This window comes from Aythya marila, assembly GCF_965140915.1.
Source record: "Aythya marila genome assembly, chromosome: 7".
Lineage (NCBI taxonomy): Eukaryota > Metazoa > Chordata > Aves > Anseriformes > Anatidae > Aythya > Aythya marila.
The window spans coordinates 28525903-28541637 of NC_139048.1; the positions used below are offsets into that span (position 1 = coordinate 28525903).

Genomic DNA, 15735 nt, shown 5'->3' on the forward strand with positions numbered 1-15735 from the left:
CTGGGAGAGCCTTGAATTACTGCTACTGCAGCAGCAAGGTTGTGTCATTCGTGTCATTTCAGAAGTAGATTGCTTGAAAGTTCATTTGTCTTCTGATCTGCAACAGAATGTGTGCTTTGGTGCACAGAAAGACACCTGCGAGGTCATGGTTGCTATAACCCTTTATCGTTTTCTTTGGGCAAGCAAAATACTTGAACTGCAGAGAAATGCTATCACTTCTTTGCTGATAAAAAGACCTTCACCAAGAAGGACCAGAAAAAAGGACAAAATAGCATGTATTTACTGTATATTGGCTAATCAGTACAAAAGAGTTCGATACAAATATATACAAATTCTACACGTCGTCAATGGAAAACATTTTTAACTCTTAATTCCTACCCTGACAATGTCAAACTGAATATAGAAGTAACTCCTGGGATCAATGTTTTTTTTTTTTTCAGCACAAGATCATTACTGCTTCCAAAGCAAAACTATTCTACAGTGCCAATGAGCTCATTGCCATCTCCCTTCCTTCACTGCTACAGCCTGAACTAAGTTCCATTACTCCTCCTTCTACTTCCACGTACAGTGTTGTTCACCCATTCAATCAAAATCCTTCTGCTCTGACAGAACTTCTTTCTGAGTTCCTCTGTCGAGTTGTTAAGTCTTGTAGTTTGTACTTTCTTCAGAAACTAAATTTTCTACCCTTGGCTTCAGCAAATTCTGCTTTGTTGATATCTTTTTCACATGCCGGTTTCAGGTCCCAACAGAATATAGTATTCTTAGGGAGACAGCTAGAGCAGCATAATGGAACATTATCTCCCTTCTCTGTAACACAAAGCCTTCAGAAATGCAGCTCAAACCACTTTCTGTTTGGCCCTTTGCTGCTGCCCATATCACCTTACCAGCTCATTGAATTTGCAGTTTACTCTCACTTCCAGATCATTTGCCATTAATACTTTCACCATTACAGAGAAAAACAAACAAACAACAACAAAAAAAAAACAGTATTTTTGATGTTAAATACTCTTTTTTACTCTGCTACAGCCTCCTTTTACTATGAAAAAAGAGTGAATATACACCATAGAGTAGCCAACCTTCATCTTTAGAAGATTTTATGACTTTTGAAACTATGTTAAACTGCAAACCACACCTGTGGAGAGGGGGAGAGAGACTAAGAAGCTGCTTTGGGAAGGGAGTAAGTCTCACCTGTCCAGACTATTTACTGCCACTTTCACCCCCATATTGCAAAAAGACTTCAGTGTGTGTTACAAACTTCTCGCCTTATCAGCATCTCAGTTATGTTTTTTAAATGCACCCACTACAGCATGTAATACTTAATGCTTCTGTGGCACCGACTTCACCAAGATACAAAGGATTTTGTTTGTTTGTTTGTTTTAAAGAGAAAGAATACCCAAACAACTGTTGTTTAGGTAAACGTTATACCAACTCCTTTTTACCTATGGAGCCAGAGTGCTGAGGTTACCAGCTTTAGGTCACTAATTGAACCAAGAGCAGCAACTGGATTAAAATGCAGCTCAGTTTCAAAGCAGGTACTTGAACCAGAAAAAAGGCTGCAACGTGCTTTGCTGTTTTGTTTTTATTCTTCTCACCTGACTCCGGGCTGAAACCAGAAAAGCAACCCTGCAACGACTCTAATTTGTGCCATGCTGCAGGGAATCCTAATCAACAGTTTGGGCTTACTGAGAGAAAAGACCCAAGAAGATGAAGAAGAAAAAAAAAAAAAAAAAAAAAAAAAGGAAAGAAAAGAAAAGAAAAAAAGGAAAGAAAAAGAAAAAGGGCTGAAGAGAGGCTTCGTGCAGATCGCTGTCAGCTCCACAGGGCCATAGCCAGAGCTGACATCTATGTCACAGGGTTTCTATGAGCCTGGCTCGCTGCCAGCGAGCCGGAGACTGGGCACGGCACGCTGGGGGGGCAGCACGGCTCAGAGGAGGCACCCCGCGCTGCCCCTGTGGGGTCGCCACCCCAGAGCCCCCTCCTCACGGCTCCCGGCACCGCCCCGGTGGGGCAGGGCCCCCCTCCGTGCCCGCCCACAGGTGCAGCGATGCAGGATTTCCTCTTCAGCGAAGAAGGCACCCCAAAGCTAGGTTTGCCCCAGATGTCTCACCTCCTTTCTGCCTCCCCAGCACAGCCTCCCCTGGGCAACACCTCCCACTACAGAAACTTTCCCTCCACGGGGAGAGTTTGAACAGCGGCAAGGGGCTGCCGCCCTATACCCTCCGCTCGCCAAAGGCGCTTTTCCTCTTGGGCCAGCACAAGCCCTCCCGTTTTCCACCCTGCGGCTGCGGCGGGCCCCTCGCCTTCCCTCAGCGCCACCCACCTGTCCCGGCCGTCGGAGCCGAGCTGGCGGGGCGCAACCGGTAACTCCAGGGGCCGACCGGGAGCCGCGGGCCCTCAGCGGGCGGCGCTTGCGGCCAGCGGGGCTGAGGGGAGCGGGGAAGGGCGGCGGCACCGCCCGCCCCCGAGAGCCCCGCAAGCGGCGGCCGCCCCCCGGAGCGTGCCCGGCGCCCCCCGGCCGGGCTGGGAGGAGCGTGAGGGGAGCCGCCGTGGGTGCGGGGACCGTTACTTTCCGTGCCGCTTCCTAGCGGCCGGCTGTGAACTGAGCTCGCCTCTTGGCGTGGTGGCAGAGCGGGAGAAGCGGCAGCGGGCTGTGGGGAGCCGAGCGCCGTGGCTGCAGGTACTCGCGGCCGGGGGGCGCCGCTGCCCGCAGGGAGGCGGCGAGGCACGAAATGGCGGCCGGGGGGTGGGGTGGGGGGGGTGAGGGGGGGAGCGGGGGCGCCCCCGGCGGGGCTCGGCTGCAGCCTCCACCCGCCGGCCTCCTCCCCGCCGGATCACGTGGCAAATCGCTGCCTTCTCCGCTGTGCCGGAGTTTTATGTATTTATTTATTATTACTATCATTAATATTATTATTTTTTACTTGCCCGCTTTCCGTGTCCCGCAGCCCCTGTCAGAGAGCCCCGGGGCCGGTTTCACCCGCGGCCTCGTCAGCGGCTCCCTCCTCGTGTCAGCCCGCCCGGCTGAACGCGCGGGAGGCTGCGCCTGGCCGACAGCCGCCCTTTTCCGAGTTAAAAAATAAAATAAAATAAAATAAAACAAAATAAAATAAAATAAAATAAAATGAAATAAAATAAAATAAAATAAAATAAAATAAAATAAAAACAACAAAACCCTCCCCGAAGCCGACAGGCTGGCGCTGCCTCGCGGCCGGGCGTGGTTAGAGGCGCGTGCCCGCGGCGTAACGGCCCCTTCAGCACCAGGGACAGGCCCGGCGGGTCGCTGTGGGATCCCGAAGACAGTGCGTCAGAAAGAGCTTGGGATCTTTTCCCCTTCTGCCACAAGAGCTTCAGAACTTGATGAGCTGTTTAATTTTTCAGCGTTGAACAGCGCTTTTACCATGCTGCAAGCCTCCATCTTGTGCACGTTGCTACCATTGCACTGAGGGGCTTTGATTCCCTTTGGGAGGATTCAGTGGAAATAAATGAGGGCAGAACCTGATCTGACCTTCTGTGTCACTTCTGTGTACTCTGTGCTAGTTTCATCATATGCTGTGTGCATTTAAAACCCTCCACAGCCCCTCAGTAGCATGTTTAAGGGGTAGGAATTGTAATTGTCAGAGGAGTTTTGCAGTGGATCTGTGTTAACAAGTATCAGGATGAAAATACACACTTCGCTCTCCTTGGAGTTAGCCTTTGCTCTCTGCCATCCGTTGAAGTCCTCATTAAGTCTGCTGGCTTGTAGAAGCCCTCTTTAAACAACAAAAGCTGCAAAATCACAGGTAGTTCTCCTGCAGTTGAGCAAACCTGTTAAAGTAGCAGAAATGGTGACTTAGCTGGAAAACGTGGTACATACAGGGGGGACATTATTCTTATTTGATGATAAATAAAGTGATGATCTGTTAGATCATCTAAGGCACATATCTGAAGCTGTACAAGACCATTAACAACTTGGAATCTGCTCCCTGGAGAACACTGGCAAGGAAGACTGCAGGTTGGCCTGTTGTCCTGTCCTGACAAGAGGCTGATGGGTTCTGCTTCAGAATTTGGTTTTGTTTGAAACAAGGTTGAATCTGCTAGCTTGTGCATTGATAGTTAAATCACTCGAGGCCAGAGAAATTAAAACTATGGGAGCTCAACCTCTTCAGCAGTCTCTAAGGGAGCCTACAAACTGTTTGTTTCCCGACAGCTTGTGCTGGTCTTTCGGAGGGACAGAATCCCCTATCCTCTTTTTTCTAGGAGGCACTGGTCACAGTATTAAACTTTAATTTTAAACAATGTTTTACAAAAATGTTGCTGATCTACCAGTGGTCTTGGAATAGTTCTGTGAAACACCTCCAGGATCACCAGTTGAAAACTAGAGACTGCTGGCAGGCCATCCTGTGCAGAAAAGCCTAGCTGCGCTCTGGAAAGTGACTTACTGAAGATTTAACTGTCCAGTCTTCTCTGACACTCAATGTGATTTACTTTTGACCCATGAGTTTTAGCCCAGCCTGGGCTATTTCCTTTCTTGGGAAATTCTGGTAGTTCTGCCAAGGGTTAATTATGGGTTTTCTCCAAATCTTTCTTCAAGTCTTTTGTCCATCCTTCTAATCGCAGTCTGGTCTCCCCAGCTGCTTCATTGGCTGTTCAGCCTCAGATCAGTCACAGAAGGATTGTTTTCCTCTTAAAATAAACAATATAAAAAAAATCCACACCTCACATATTTCATAAATTCCTGTAATGTGATTTCATACCTGATTATGGTTTGCCCAATTTAGTTGCACTAAGTGTGAACTGAAGGCACAACCATTGCAGATGGAGAAGTAAAAGAATGATTTCCCTCAGCAAGGCTAGCCTCCTCCACTACTGAGGGGTTCCTCGCCAGTGATGCTGTTAGGGAAATTAGCGAGTAAAGTAATACATTGCAGCACAAAGTATGGATGTGCTTTCTCCCAGGATAATGCTTTTGACATCTGATCTCTTTCCCTTGGCCACTGAAGGGGTTACAGTTCTGAGTGCAGAAGTAGTGGCAAGCCAGTGATGAGTGTGGCTTTCTGAGAGCTTTTGTTACTTTGATTGCAACCGATAACAAAATATTACCTTTAGTCTGATTTGCACTGTGTAGGTGTTATTTCTCTGTGGTGACTTTGATGTGGCTGTTGCAACAGAAGAGCTCACTTTCAGTAGAGCACAGGTCTGGGGTGCATTTGCACTCCATCAGCTCCAGTAAGTGAAGCCTTTACATTTGTGACTGTGTTTGTTGCTTAGCACTGTCCTTTGTACACGCTGTGTAAGGGGGCTGGAGATTCAGTGGTCTGTTCCTTCTGTCAATAGTGAATAAAATCAATTGGCAAAACCCCCCATTTTCACTTCCCCTCTAATAAAAGCCTAGAGGAACTCCATTAAAGCAAACACTATAGGAACATCCAGTAACAGTCCAATTGATGTGGGATTATAGCTTAGATATTGGCGTTGGCAAAAAAGCTGCCAAAGGAATCTAGTATTTTGGGTCTTCACAGTTATTTTACTTAGCAGAAATTTTACAGAAGATCTTAGGGAAATGTACCAAGCATAGCTCAGATAAGAATCATCTTTTTAGTGTGGCTCTACCTTGTAAGACAGAGATCTGTTGTTCCCATTTTCAGTCTTTTGCAAAGTTCCTTGTGCTGCCAACATAGAAGGGCAAACTCATTGCAACTCATCTTTGCTCCAAATGAGGTGGGTTTTTTGATTTTTGCCCAAAACTAAAAAATAAGGCTGTCAATATGGTAACCTTCTTGGACTGTTCCTGTCATTTCTTTGAGCTGCATTAGTAGCATAACATGCCCAGCACAGGGTCAAAGCAGAGTTAGGCCAGGAGGTAATTCAAGATGGGCCATCAGCGGGAAGGACTCCAGCAGCGCAGCCTGACTCATAACCCAGGCTGTTTTCATGCTTGGGGCCAGTCCAGCCTCAGAATGCCTACACAGTATCTACAAATCTGGTGGTCCGATTTTAGACAGAAGAAGAGCTTGAATTCTCTTCAAGTTTAAATTCGGTCTGTTTTCAGTTTATCTAAGTAAATGTTGGCCTCTTAATTCTAGCTCACTGGTCATCTGTAAATACTCAGGTGTAAATGCACGCTCTCTGAAGGACAAGGTATTGTGAATGTCTTGCTGTCTGTTTCACTTGATACCTCTCTGCAACTTTCGGTTGCGGGCTGATTAATCCATCACTGCAATTTTCTTAAAACAGAAACTTCAGTCCTCTGTTTTGTTATGGAAAAAAGCTCACAGTTTGGACCCTTTACACAAAACCTTAAAAATATTGCAGCACTCCCAGAGTAAATGCTTTGCCTATTGAAAGATAAACTTGGGTACCATGGTAAATTGCATTGTCAGGGTTGCAGAGAGACTTCATGCCATACTCTCACTCAGTGCTGATTATCATTGGAGCTTACCACAAAGCAATGCCAGCTGAGTATCAGCCTTGTTCAGTGTGGTTACCTGGCGCCTTGATCTGATGATTTGTTCAGCTCATCCTAACGGTTTATTGAAACAATTCGAATTGTGGCCTCTGAAGACTAGGGTAAACTTAGCTGAGAAAGTTGAGCCAGTTGGCTCTTCCAAATAATGGAAGCACCACTCAAGCACCACTTTTCCTTGAAAACTAAAGAATTTGGAGGTAATTATTTACAAATAATTCTTTGGCCACTTCATAGTTGTGGGTGAAGATAATTTTAAAGATTTTATAATAATCTTGGCAGCCACTGGGGAATGACTGCAGGTATATGGGTGTTTCAAAGGGTAGCATCCCAGTGCCCCACCTTTCAACATCCCAGAGAAATTTTCCTGGCCCTTGAAGCATAAAGTATATTTGTTTAACACCAGTGCCTCAACAGGTACACCAGAGTAAACTATTGTTGGAGTAGTGTGCGTATTAAAAATTAAATAGAACAAACTGGATTTAAACCTGAACACAAGTTTTCCTTTAGCACATGTGCATTTATGCTAGCACTCTGCTTTGCCTGCTACATAAACCTATACAAGAGATTTCTCTGCAAAACTAAGTATTTGTTACTCAGTGTTCATAGGAGCCTGTACTCAAATTCCCCAACAGAATACAGTGACAGAACAGCTTCACAGGAGGACTAAGGTATTTAGTAATGATGTAACCAAAGTCATCTCAGTTTTCATTTGCACATTCGTCCATTCCTTTCTTACTCCTTTCAGTCATACTGGGAGTAACGGAGGAACTGAACTCAAAGCATTCGGGGATAACAGGCCTAAACACATCACTGCTGCAGTAAATGAGGATTCACAGATTCCTAAGGACCTGGAATGACTGGTCCCCAGATTCCATGTTGCCAATCTTCTTAACCATTCTTGCATTTTTTCCTAATTTCCCGCTACATCTGTGGCATAGGGCTATAGTAGCACTAGCTTCTAACTCCCGTGGTTCACATTGTTACTGTATGTATGGATTCATGATCTCTGGTTGTAAGAAGCACAGGCACTTGATGTATTAAACCCTTTGGCTTATCCAACAATGAGAGGTAGAGCTGCTCACACAATTTATGGATTGCCAAGATGTGGTGTAATACTTTTGGAAGAGTTACAGAGGCTTATGGCTAGATTAGAAGGGCAGGGTGAGGGAGTGTGCTGGCTGCCACAGGCCAATGTGATCCCTAATGAATGTGCTGCATGCTGGATTTTAAGTAGTAAGACAAATCAAACTGAATTAATTCAGAAAAGTTTAAAATGACAATGACATGCCATAAAGTTTTCTAAGAAAGGCAATTCAAAGGTTAGGTTATTGTACAACTTGCCAGAAAACCCTATGTTAGTGTTCCAGTTTCCATTGCAGAGCGAATGTTGCAATGAAATATGTGCTGTGATTTTTTTTTAAGAGATCTTGCAAATTGAGATTAAGTAAAATAATAACAGTCAAATTATAACTGAAGTCAAGTGATTCTGCTGGAGCCAGTGTTTCTTAGGTAGAACCAAGCCACTACCTCTTGGAGGGAGGAAGCAAGGGAAGACAAGTGCCTATGAGTTAGTTTTATGTTGAAACAGAAACCTCATGGTGTCCTCTTGACTTGTCAAATCAACCGATATTTTGAGTGTAATTTGCACTGAGCATGTAATAGCTGAGACTGTTGCATTAATACTTATGCAAAGTATTTCAGTTGCTGATATTCCTTGCACAAGCAGGATCCTTTTTCAGATATCTCTTCACTCCTAAGAGGTCTAAAACTGGGGATGAAATACTACTATTGTGAAAATCTTAAGTAGGAAACTAATCATTAAGACACAAAGTGCTCAGTAGGGCATGTTGCTTTACTGCCATGGGACTTTTTGTTTTCTTTTGTTTTAACATTGTTAATTGGCAAATTTAGAGCTCGTTTGAGATCTCTGTGAAGTGCTTCAACTCTCAGAGAATCCTCCTTAAAAAGTGGGTGAGAAATTACATTTCTCTGGAACCCAGCTTCTATCAGGATCTACCCATAAGACTGAAGTATTGTATAGTAAGTCCTTACTGGTGTTACCCTGTTCCTACCTGCATGGCTTTGCTGGTAAGGCCATGTGGACCTGGCCAGCTTTTAGCAAAAGAAATGCACTGATGTTACCTAAAGCCCAAATCCTATGTTTCCCAGAAATAGTTTCCAATGATGCTGGACAGTCAGCTGTATTGTTCTGAAAACTCCTGCGGTAATTTCATTTTTAAAATCTGTAATTCAGGCAGATCAAGCTATTGCCATGTTCATGACCTGATCTAATAAGCAATTGCCTTTGTGCTGTGACCCAGTAAAAATGGAGCATGTTCGGCTGTGATGGGGATTCTTTCCATTTCAGGAGGCAGCATAATGAAAGGAAGCTGGCAGATACAGCTCTCTAACCCATGCTGTGGCCTCCTTAGCCCTTTCTCTGAAATCGCTATGGTCTGGGTCCTACACATGAGAAAACTCGAGGAGGTTTGAGTCAGTGAAAGAAGCAAGGGGAAATCTGACGCCAGATGGTAACTGTCGTGTTCCTTTTGGTGATAGTGGCCTACAATAGGAAAGAGGAGAAACATGTTTTATGCAAAGGTATTGTGCTTCATGATGCTTCAGGATTCTCTGTCTACTTTACAGCCACTTTATTTTGATAAATTGTGAATTATGTTTTCTTTTTTTTTTTGCTTCCTTTGTTCTTGGCCATCTTCTTAAGTAACAATTTGGGGTAAATCAGGAATTAAAATGGTTGTGATTTATTGAAATGGAGTTTCAGAGGATGTTTCATGGAGCTTTCATGTTTTTAATTCCTTCGGAAGAAATAAATGACCCCTGCAGTGTGCAAAGTGAACAGCTTTTACTGTTAAAACTGCATGATCCATTTCTTATCTGATGGAACATAATGATCCAGGACCTGAAAAATTGGTGTGTTAGGTTTTTTTTTTTCTTTTTCAGATGAGAAATGATTTTCAGAAGTAATCTATCCAGTGATTGTGACCTACCACAGAGCTGACTAATGCTACTACCTCAACTTCGTCCTTCATAAGATTAATCACTCTTCTTACTTCGCTGAACAGCAGCAGAAAGTGAGTTTTAATTAGTGCATCTGGAAAACAGCACTTCAAATAAGATGTATCAATACACTAAAAGGGTTCTGACATGTGCTTCTGTTACTCAGAGACTTCAAGCAGCATCAAAAGGATTCATATTTTTAAATAACAGTTGAGGGATTATTATAAACCTGGATTCCATCTGGTTACATGCTAAGGTAGAAGCATCCATGTTTCCTTTAAAAGCCAGGAGGGGGCTGTATTTAATTAATGATGGTATTGGTGTCTGAGGACATTGGGAACTGCTTGGAAAGGGGTACTGTAAGTGTGAACTAGGGAGAACTAGAAGATGGTGACACTTCTGGGAGGCAAGACCCAGGAGGGTTTGAAGGCTGGGCTGCTCCAGGACTGTCCTTGGGGTGATGGATGAGGATCTTGGCCATCGTATCTGCCTGGTAAAAGGAGCAGAGATCTGGGCTTACAGGGTCTCCAGAGGTCAGGGTTACAAAGAGAGGTGAGGTGAGAAACAACTATTTCACATCAGGCCCTTGAAGAGGGTAAGTGAAGGCCTGCCCTCTGGAGTAGCTAGCAAGGAGATGACTGGTCTCTGCTGGGACTGGGAAAAATGAAAAGAATCTCTAGGTGAGGACTGAGCTGAGCAGACTCTCTGTACCCGGTGCAACAGAATGAAGGTGAGTAGTGGTGTTGAGAAGGAGTTTCTAGATTCAGATCTGAAACCTATGGTTTAAAAAGAGAAAAATATCCTGGTTTGTTTTTAAACCTGCTTCTTATTTTTCCTCATTTTTAAATGGACTTTCGTAGTATGTCTAATATAAACAAATACAGGGAGAGGTATAACCGGAAATGTTCTGTTATATTGTATTCTTTACCTGTTCTTCAGTTGTGTGTTTACAACTATGACCAGTCTAATACATATTAATACTACTCAAAGTCTGATGGAGATCTAATTTTCTCAAAATCACAGCCCAGCACTGGGCAGATGCATTAGAATCCAGAGCTCTGTAATGATAGCCACGCTCTCCAGACACTGGAATTGCTGCTTAGAGTTCTTAGTAATATAATCCTATTTTTTCCTTCAATAACTTCCTTTTCCCACTGATATTTTTTGCCCATGAATAGAGCAGATACCTTACCCATGAGGCATCAGTCCTCTTTCAAGGATCTCTCACTTAAAATTGTCCCCTGTAAATTAGGTGCTTCTCCCCATAGGTCTGTTTCAGTGCCTTCTCCACAGATAGTTTTTCTTTCAACTTATGTACAGTAGAGGAAAAACTTGATTCGGTGATTTGTAATACAGTTTCCTCAAGGGAATACATTATTATACATTGGGCTCTTCAAAGAATGTACTCAATTGCATAATACAGATTTTTATTAGTTATATTTTACCATTAAAGTGCTGATTCTACTTTACTCTTGTAACAAAGTAAAATATACCTGTAAGTGGTAACTGAAGTCAACTTGGTGAGTGTCTAAATTATTTCTGTTGAGTACCTCCTGCTGAGAAAATGAATTACTATGCATCCCTTATACACTCCAGTACAATCTCTGGCTTTCATCTGTAATTATTTCACAATTAATTCTTTAGACTTTTTGATAACCATGTAGTGAAAGATGAAAATGTGAACAGTTGAAGAAAGAAGTATTATTTCCAGTTGTGAATCTGGGAATGAACTGCAAAAGTAGAGAGTAGCCTCACGATGATGAAGAGGATATTATCCCTATTTTACAGCTAGAAATACTGGCATATGAGATGATTAAGTGATTTGCCCAAGGTCACCCATAAAAGATGGGGAAAAAAACACAAAAAATAAAATCTTCAACGTCTGATTCTAGCTTTGCATTGTTGCAGGACTGTCCTTTCTCCTCTTTGTAAGAATTGGTTTTATCAAAGTGCTTACTTCTTGCTACATCAAATCACAGTTTGCGGCACAAGTTATCTGTCAGTATTAACCTTGGCTTTACAAAGTGTCAAACTTAGGAGACTTATTAATATACAGTTGCATGGAGTTAGCCGCAAATACTAAACTGGAAAAACATCAACAAAATCCAGAAACTTTTGGTACAGACCTAATGTACTTTTAACTCTCTCAGTTATGTATCCTGAGGGGTTGTGTAAATGTCTATGCATGTGATTAACTTCAGGCATATGAAAAAATTTGTTAAAAATCAATTATACCAGTCCAAAGTGCACATTTGAGCATGGATAGTACATTTTAAAGTACTAGGGCTTTTGAAGGAAGGGCTTTTACATTAGGTGTTTGGTCACTTTCTGTGTGAACCTTCAGGCATGGCACTTTGTGGCAGGGTACAGGTGTTCTGTTCTATCTTTCTAGTCAATGGAAAATATACGGTAATTGTAACTATGCCTCTAAGTGTCCCACAGCCTATTCAGGAAATGTCTTTCATGAAACTTTACATTGGAGCACTTGTGCTATCCAATCATGTAGTGTCAGATTTTTGTGGCTGTCTCTGAACTGTCTTGTACATGTGTGGTAGTTACAGTGAACGCTGAATAGTGAGGAAAATGAATAATGGCTTTGTATTTACTTTGTGGTTAAGGCATGCTTTGTGCAAGTTCCCTTGAGCAACTTTTTTTTTTTTTTAACATATATGTCATAGTAACATTCTTAGTGGCTGAACCTAATTATTCCTAACAAAATAAAATGCTGAAGCTCTGTGGTGTTACTGAGAACAGGTTCTTCTTTGCGGGGAGGAAGAAACAGATGTAAACTATTATAATGTAACATGCATTGTAACTGCACTATCATAATGTTTCCCATTACTAATGTAGGAGGTAACTATCTCCAGAATAAACTGTAATATAAGAAAATCACATACAACTCCATAAATGTAAGCACCAGACAGCAATGGACTAAGAGGCACACCATGAGCTTTTTTTCAGGTCATGCCTGCGTTAGATTGCTTGCTGAGACATTTTAACCTGATCTGCAGCTCTCTCTGCTCTACAGCATATCTGAGGGTTGACTTAAGCTTGATAAAGTTAAAAAGCATTTCCACTAATTCTGCTTATTCTTCAAGTCACAGATAGCATCAGAAGGCCTAATTAGGCTTTTTTTTTTTTTTTTTTGATGTGAATTTCTGTGCTTCATGACTGTGTGTGTATTCTAGTAGCTCAAATGAAAGTGGATATTAAAAATGTTCTCCAACATAACATCTCGTTGGCAAGGGTTGGTTACAACCTCACTGAAAGCAGTCAGAAATGTTTTTGGTACTGACTCTCAATACTGCTGTTTGTGTAAGCTTAAAAATTAAGGAGTGAGAAAAAGGTTGCTGTCAAGAGGGATAAAACCATTTCCATTTTTCCCAGCCACTGGTCCTACTGTTTACCCCCAGTTTCAGGTGAATCGTAAGAGTCCATGTCATGGCCAGAAAGTGTTTATAGGCAGTATGCCAACCAACTACCGTGAGACAAGTGATGTGGTCATGAGATCCTGACAACTCTGTAACCAGTGAGGTGATATCAGTGTTTGGAAAATGTACCAGCATTTTCCTCTGCTGACGTGACTCTTCCAGCATTTGCTTTGCTCTGTGAGCCAGGTACATAGAATTCCCGTGCTGTCTCTCCAGCAGAAACCAGCTGCTGGCAGGACTGCTGTAACCAAGCTAATGAAGGAGTACTTTTCTCAAAAGAAGAAAAGAGCTTTTTTTTTCTTTTATTTTCCTAGTGTTTGCACTTTATATTAGACTAATAAGGCTAGATTTGCTCTTGAAAAACTGCTGGCTTTATTAGGCTTACACTGCGCTGATCATCTACTCAGTCTACTGTCCTGATAAGGGATGTGTGAAGTTCGCAGTTGTCAGGATTTGTAAGTTGTCCTATTTACAAGTTTGAAAATGAGCATTTAGGCTGCAAATTTGATGGGGCAATGAAGATACAGTAACCTTCCTTTTTGTTCTATATAAAATGCTTAGTGCATGGGACTGTAGCCCATGTCTAAGGTTGCTAGGCATGACACTACTCATCAGTTATTTCTCTGTTATAAGATTGCTTTTATATAAACCTATTTATAACGTGGGTCTTTTCACATTCCTATGACATTAACAACTGCAAAGCTACAAGCACAAGTGTTTAAACTGAGATACCTGTTGCTCAACAACTGAAATACCATAGACTGATACTAATGTTGCTTTGCAGATAAAGACCCTCTCTCTTTAGAGTCCTGTGGAAATAGTTGTTTCAGAAGCAGAGACATGCAGCTGCCCTGCCAGAGTTACTGAGATGCTAATATCTTTCCTTGAGGGATCAGAGAAGGATGAGGATTACACTGCAGCACTTCCTGCAATGGCCTGAGTAATACCTGGCACCAGTCAGACTGAGAGAAACAGGGGCACATACAATTTTTTCACATTATGCCTTAAGAGGTGTAGAGACCGCCGAAAAGCACTGGATGTGCCTTTATTATTTTTTTTTCTGAATGTCAAACTTTTTTTACATAGGATTTTTTTTACATAGGACTTCAAACAAACAAACAAACAAACAAAAACACTCTTTGCCAGCAGAGTGGACAGAGAGCTTTTCTTTCTGTTGGTCACAATAACTCTAGTAAAACTCTGTTTACACCTCTGTTCTGCAGGCTCTTTGATAGCAGTCTGTATCTGTCTTGCGCGAGAATGTGTGCAAATTTACTCGTTCTCATGTGATGTCACTTTCTAGCCTAGTGCTGGATATAAAATTGTTTCCCAAAAGTATGGAAGATGAGGCTGTAACCTGCAAACCACAGGAACTAAGATCCTTGACAGTATGTGAAAATTGGAAAGACAGGCAGCTTGCAGCTGCCTTCTTAGGCAGTACTTCAGTCCTAACTTCCAACAGGCTTCTGTTACATGGGATCATGATACCTTCGTTGTAGGACCACCAGTAGAGCGCTCAGCAGTTTTGCAGAATTGCTTGGAGGATTCGACTAAACATTTTCACTTCTGATCCAAGTTTGAATCTGAGCTGGAGCCCATGGAGGTAAAAAGCATGTCTGTGAACTCACAACAGTGCTTGCTGTTGCCTTTGCCAGCAGGCTGCTCTGTCAACAGCTGCTGCAGCACAAAAGGCCAAAGGGAAGTGCCTCAGTTTTACCAAGTCCTTTCACACCTCCAAGTCACTGGAACATACCTAGTGCATGGTAAACTGCAGGCAGTCTCGCCAGTGCAGAACAGGCTGTACAGTTGACTTTAACTGCAACATGAATCATCTCAGTCCTAAATTATTTTAATCCAATCAGTCATACCTCTGTTAAAGGGTGTAAAGAGACAGCAAATTGGAAAGAATGGCTGCCAAATAGAGGATACAGGACACAAATAAAGCTGCTAAGATGAGATGGAATATGAACTAATAATGATTTATTCCAAATGCCACTGGGGTTACTATGCGGATGACTTGGAGACAGATTCAGGTGAAATGAGTTTTGAAGGCTTTCCCCAGAATGATTTTTCTCATCTCGGTAGAGGTGAAGCAAAGTCAGAGCTGTTAGTTACATAGGGAGTACACACAAGAGTTTTGAAGTGCTCCCAAACAAATTCTCCCTAATTAATATATGCCTTTCAAGCCTCTTGTAAGTAGACAAGCACTAGCAGCTGCAGTTCTTTTTATAGATACAAACTAACCTCTAGTACATGTTGGAGCTGAAGGATAGACAGAACAACATGCTGCAGATTTGTGGGGATTTTCTAGCCGTGGACATATTCTTTTTTATACCCTCTAAAAGTGGAAAAGAATACAGAAGAGTGTATAGTCTTCAAGAATACTTCTTGGGAGTGAAATCATATCAGGAGTGAAGGGTCTAGCTCTTAATGACATACTATTCACAAACGCATCTTACTAACACGAGAAACAGCATGTGTGAGCTTTGACCTATTTTCTTGATAGGTTCCACCTTTTGCAACCCATATAAAACAGGCAGCATTTGCTAGCATTTCTTCTCTATTTTCACATGGCCTTCATGACAAAGGATGGGCAGAATTACATGCTTCATGTTTTCATATAATTTTAAAAGCTAGGAGAGTAAGTCATAACAAAATTCTTTAGGCTTGATGAATATCTTTGAATTTACTTCCTGTTTGAAGGTGATATGTTTCCCCCCTTCTTTCTCTTTGTTGATAGCTGTATATATTATCAGTTTAATATTGTTTTCTGCCTGGAGACAATAGCCGGTAGTGGGAGGTGGAGGGAGGAACTGTACTACTTCTTTTCCACTTCTAATGCCT

At 42.5% G+C, this 15735-nt stretch overlaps 2 protein-coding genes across 7 annotated transcripts in view; one reads left to right on the forward strand and one right to left on the reverse strand.

Annotated features, from left to right (window-relative positions):
* LDB3 (LIM domain binding 3) overlaps positions 1-2450 on the reverse strand; it is a 120838-nt gene extending 118388 nt beyond the window's left edge. Inside the window, exon 1 of the mRNA XM_082765249.1 lies at positions 2321-2450. The gene's annotated coding sequence lies outside the window, so the exon portion shown is untranslated. The remainder of the gene's footprint in view (positions 1-2320) is intronic.
* Positions 2451-2539: 89 nt separating this feature from the next.
* Positions 2540-15735, forward strand: part of WAPL (WAPL cohesin release factor) — a 156487-nt gene continuing 143291 nt past the window's right edge. For 3 of the 6 annotated variants that reach the window (XM_082765226.1, XM_082765225.1, XM_082765223.1), the window contains exon 1: positions 2540-2677. The gene's annotated coding sequence lies outside the window, so the exon portion shown is untranslated. Of the gene's footprint in view, positions 2678-9382; positions 9535-15735 lie in introns of all 6 variants that reach the window. The other 3 variants (XM_082765221.1, XM_082765228.1, XM_082765222.1) reach the window with 2 other exon arrangements.